This window comes from Bufo bufo, chromosome 4, assembly GCF_905171765.1.
Source record: "Bufo bufo chromosome 4, aBufBuf1.1, whole genome shotgun sequence".
NCBI classification, from domain to species: Eukaryota; Metazoa; Chordata; class Amphibia; order Anura; family Bufonidae; genus Bufo; species Bufo bufo.
This window is the reverse complement of record NC_053392.1, coordinates 598625794-598631793: the sequence shown is the minus strand read 5'-3', so window position 1 is coordinate 598631793 and position 6000 is coordinate 598625794.

The window sequence follows — 6000 nt, the reverse complement described above, 5'->3', positions numbered from 1 at the left end:
AAGACTTAGGATTGGTGAGCACATTAAATGAATTTCTCATAATTAGACGGCACAATTTGTGATCGGTGCAATGTTATATATGTCCTGCTAGGATCTAAGAGGGCTTACATTTTTAGGGAGACTCCAGAAAAACCAAGGAGGGTTGGCAAATAGGCAATAGATTGTCCCAGATATAGGGGCCGCCATTTTGCCTCCATTAGGTCTTATGTACACGACTGTATCCATTTTGAGGTCTGCAAATCGCAGATCCACAAAATATGGACATCCGTGTGCTATCCACATCTCCATGCTGCAAAAGATAGAGCAAGTCCTGTTCTGGCGGACCCACTGAAGTCAATGGGTCCGCAAGAAAATGCGGATTGCACACGGACCGCATCCGTGATTTGCGTACCGCAAAATGGATACCGTCGTGTGCTTCAGACCTTATAGTGAAAGCCACAGTGCTCAAAGATGTAAAGTACAGAGACGCCAAGTACACTATACTGTGCAATAGTCCAATATACCGTGTATAAGACTATCTTATAACTGACTCCTGTGCATTCGTCCCAGACCGCCAGCCACTGCTCCCGGCCACAACCACCAGACGTCCCAGACCGCCAGCCACTGCTCCCGGCCACAACCATCAGACGTCCCAGACCGCCAGCCACTGCTCCCGGCCACAACCACCAGACGTCCCAGACCGCCAGCCACTGCTCCCGGCCACAACCACCAGACGTCCCAGACCGCCAGCCACTGCTCCCGGCCACAACCACCAGACGTCCCTGTTCAATTCTTATTGCATTGAGTTTTGCACAGTCTACCGCGACGATCTCTACGTGACAGATTTGGTGCTTCAAGAAAGGTAGGGATTCAGTCTTCTGAGATAAATTTAAAAAAGGTCAAAATGAGCTATTTCTGCATGGAAGACATTATAGAGGAGACTGGTAATGGTTTCCTTGCTGAAATAGCAACATCTTAACATTATTTAGGCCTGTGTATTATATATATGAATTACCGCAAATTACGTACTCCTCCTCGGCTAAAAATACTCCTCAAAAATGGTCAGAGGAGTATTTTTACTCTTCCGGAAAAAATGTAGCGCGACCTCTGGGTAGGAGCTTTATCCCACCTCCCAAGGACAGGAAACAACAGTGGAAGCCCAAATAAAAAGACACCTCTTCCCACCTACTCCAGTTGTTGTTTGCTTTCCCTCAGGATGAGTGGAAGCTCCGCCAGTACCCCGGCTAAAGATTGCATGCGCTCAGCCTAGGATCCCTCCCCTTCCTACCAGTGCCGGTGTTAGGGAGGGCTGAGCAGGGAGTAAGTCCCGTGTTGGGCATCCCAGGCTGTGCCTACCTTGGAGTAGAGGGGATCGACGCATCGCGCATCCTGCAGACAAGAATCCTCTGTGGGCAGGAGGATTCCTGAGAGCCTAGGCTTTGTGCTTCCTTGGCCGACACAGGCACGCTTCCGGTAAGGGAACTGACGTCAGTGCGCGCTTTGGCCGGCTAAGGAGGGCGTGGCTAGAAGCAGCGTGCTCCCCGTGTTGGCGTGGGTGCGGAGCCAAGGCAGAACAGTGTTCGGGGTTAAAGGGACCCTGCTTCCACAGGAGATGGCGGTTTATTCTGACTGCAAAGCTTCCAGGATGTCTTCGGCTGATAATGATGCCCCACGCAAATCTGCTGATCCCTGCAAGGCCCTCATCCCGGTAAGATACCTCCTCTCTTTGCTTATGGCATGATGTTCTATCTATCCCAGGTCCACCACAGGGTGCAGGTGTGGGTTCTTCCCTTAGGCCTGGTGCTAACCTAGTGTATATGCTCCTTAGGAAAAAGAGGCTGGCCCTGCAAAACCCACGGGTGGTGAGTCTACTAAAAAGAAATGTGCGATGTGCAGGAAGAGTCTTCCCCATACTACTAAAAAGCCGCTATGTCCACGCTGTACCGAAAAAGGTGGTAGCGGAAGAGTCATCATCATTCATGTAAACCTTAAACCCTTATTAGGGACAAGGTGAACTCGGCAATAGAGCAACGTATGGCTCCCTCCTCTCCCCATCCATCTACCTCAAAATCCGTGGATCCTTCCTCGGACGTATTTGATCTGGATGAAGGAAAACTCTTTTCGGGTGACTCTGATTCTTCGGTTGACTGTTCTGTCCCCCTGAAGATACAGATTTTTTTATTAAAAACTATACGGGCAACTATGAAATTGGAAGATGTTAAAGAGCCCTTATCTATCCCGGATCAAATGTTCCAGGGGTTAGGAGAGAAGAAGAGACGGGTATTTCCTGTTCATGATGGTAAAAAAGGCATCATATCCAGGGAATGGAAAGACCCAGAGAAAAGACCCGTTATTTCTAGAGCCGTCAAACGTAAATATCCGTTTGCTGAATGCGTTTGTGAAGCATGGGATAAAACCCCCAGGATTGATGCCCCAAAAATATCCAAAAAGTCCTCTCTCCTCTTTGAGGACATGGGATTGCTGAAGGACCCCATGGACAAAAAATGTGAGGGTCTCCTTAAAAAGTCTTGGGTGAAGCTATGCTTAGACTAGCGATAGCAGCCACCTGCACTGCCAGATCCCTTACGGTTTTGATCAGTCAAATGGAAGATCATTTGGCAGCCGGTACCTCACTGGAAGAAATACTATCCTCTCTTACGGTTTTAAAACAAGCCTCAAATTTTCTGCCAGATGCTTCTGCAGATTTGGTGAGGCTTTCAGCTAGGTCTACAGCTCTATCAAATTCTATCCGTAGAGCTACTTGGTTACGTTCCTGGTCGGGGAATGCGGGCTCAAAGAGTCGACTGTGTGCTATTCCCTGTGTGGGGGATAGACTTTTTGGGTCCGCATTAGATGATATTTTGGAAAAAGCCAGAGAAATTTTTTTTTCATTCTCAAACCAAGTTTAATCAATCAAACCAAAATAAGGCTACTTTCACACCTGCGTTCAGGTGTCCGCTCGTGAGCTCCGTTTAAAGGGGCTCACAAGCGGCCACGAACGCAGCCGTCCAGCCCTAATGCATTCTCAGTGGAGGCGGATCCGCTGAGAATGCATCAGTCTGCCAGCGTTCAGCCTCCGCTCCGCTCAGTGAACGGACACCTGAACGCTGCTTGCAGCGTTCGGGTGTCCGCCTGGCCGTGCGGAGGCGAGCGGATCCGTCCAGACTTACAATGGAAGTCAATGGGGACGGATCCGCTTGAAGATGATACCATATGGCTCAATCTTCAAACGGATCCGTCCCCCATTGACTTTCAATGTAAAGTCTGAACGGATCCGTTCAGGCTACTTTCACACTTAGAAATTTTTCTAAGTTATAATGCAGACGGATCCGTTCTGAACGGATGCAAACGTCTGCATTATAGGAGCGGATCCGTCTGATGAAACATCAGACGGACCCGCTCCGAACGCTAGTGTGAAAGTAGCCTAAGAAGGAGTCTTCAGGCAGATGGCAATCCTCCAGGGGCCGGGGTAGGTGTTTCTTATTCAACCCGACTCCTCTTCTAAGAAGTCACAATGACGCCAGATGTTCGGTAGGGGGCAGGCTTTCAAGATCAGCCAAGCTTGGGATGCTATAGGAGCCTCCCCCTGGGCCCTAAAACAGATAAGTTCAGGTCACAAAATAGAATTCTGTTAGTTCCCTCCAGCAAGATTCCTCACGAACAAGGTTTATTCAGACGCACAAAAACAGGAAGCTCTAGAAATATAAGTTTCTTCGCGATTACAAAAACTGGTCATTATAAAGGTTCCAATAGCCCAGAGGGGTCAGGGGGTTTACTCTCCATTGTTCCTTATAAAAAATTTAAAAAAACAAGTTCAGAACTATCTTCAATCTAAAAGATCTAAATCATCTGGTCGTTTACAAAAAGTTAAAAATGGAGTCTATAAAGTCGGCAGTAAATCTCCTTTTTTCAAGATTATTACATGGTAACAGTCGATCTGGCAGATGCCTATTATCATGTTCCCATTTACAGCAAGAGTCAAAAATACCTCAGGTTCGCTGTCTACATAAAAGGAAAGCTAAATCGCTTCCAGTATTAGGCCTTGCCCTTCAGCCTCTCCAGTGCCCCACATCTTTTTACAAAGATTATGGCCGACGTTGTAGGTTTCCTTCATCTAAAGGGAATAATTGTAGTCCCTTATCTGGACGATCTTCTAATCGCTGCAGATACTTATTCTCCTCTTCTGGATCAGCTCAGAATAGTGGAAGAAACTCTGACTTCCTTAGGGTGGCTCATCAACCAAGAGAAGTGAAGGCTAATTCCATGTCAGCAGAAAATGTTTCTGGGGATACTCCTGGACACCCACCATCTATCTTCCTTTTTACCCCAGGAAAAGCTAACCAACCTGATAGTTCTGGTGAGAATCTTTTGTTCGGGCAGAACAGCATCAATAAGAGACGTCATGCGCCTACTGGGACTCTTAACATCAACAATATCCTCTGTGAGTTGGGCCCAGGCCCACACCAGGATCCTGCAGTCTTTCATCCTGGGACAGGACGCAGAGTTCCTTAGGAAAGAGAATAAAAATTCCATACCAGGTAAAGAAATCCCTAGGTTGGTGGATGGTGGAGAAGCATCTAAAAGCAGGAGTACAGTGGCGACCGAAGGACCAAATTACAGTCACAACCGACGCAAGCAGCAAAGACTGTGGAGCTCAAAATCTGCAGCAGATGGTACAAGGGACATGGAGTCCGCAGATGTCTTCAATCTTGTCAAATCTGAGAGAATTGGCAGCAGTCTTCCAAGCCTTCTTAAGCTTGAAGTCAGCTATCCAACACCACCACGTCAAGGTGTTGTCAGACAATGCGACGACAGTGGCGTATCTAAACCGTCAAGGGGGAACAAGGAGCAAATCCTTGGCGGACATCTCAAGAAAAATATTTATATGGGGAGAGGACAACCTAAAGTCCACTTAAGGGGAGAAGAAAACGTCTTAGCAGACTTTCTCAGCAGGCATTCTCTCAGAGAGTGGGAATGGTCGTTAAATCAGAAGATTTTCCATCTTTATTTTATTTTCTGTTACGGCTTTATATGTTAATAGTTTAGACTTTTCGGACATTGTGATATGTTTATTTATTGTTTTTATATATTTTATATATAAAATTGGGAAAGTGGGTGATTTATACTTAAATTTTTATTTTATTTTTACTGTTTATTTAATAACCATTAGCCTCCTTAGGGGCTAGCACCTGGGATCTTTTGATCCCTTGTCCTATTCGCCCTAATAGAGCTCTATTAGGGTGAATAGAACGTCACACTCTCCCTGCTGCCCTATGCATACATACCGCAGTAGGGAGCTTACCATGGCACCCAGGACTTCAGTAGCGTCCTGGCTGCCATGGTAACCAATCGGAGCCCCAGGATTACACTGCTGGGGCTCCGATCAGAAGCTTCCACTGCCACCAATGAGGAGGAGGGGAGGGGACCCTGTGGCCAATGACACCAATGATTTTAATATAGGGGGTGGGGGCGCACTGCACCACCAATAATCTTAATACTGGAGAGGGGGTGGGGGGGAGGTCACACTGCACCACCAATGATAATTAACGTTTAATACAGGAATGCGTGCAGCAGAATCACATAGCCATCACCCAGCCTCTATGACCGGAAGCTGTGAGCAGCAGCAGTTAACCCCCGGGGTTAACTGCCACTGATCGCAGCTTCCTTTCATAGAGGCTGGGTGACGGCTATGTTATTCTGCACCCAGCCTTCTGTATTTGTATTAAATGTTAACTTTCATTATTTGGCGCAGTGTGCTCGCCCCTCCTCCACCCCTCTCTCTCCTCATTGGTGGCAGCTGCGGCACAGGGGGAGGGAGAGAGTGACTCCTTCTCCCCTGTGCTGCTGAGGAGAACATGGAGCGTGCTGATAGCAGCACGCTCCATACTCTGTGATACTAGGCTGTGCAGTAGCACATCCTAGTATTGAAAAATGTCAAATCCTTGTATCGAGGTCGATACCGGACAAAAGTATTGAATGGGCATCGAAAATTCGATACCTGAAACAACCCTAATCCTTACC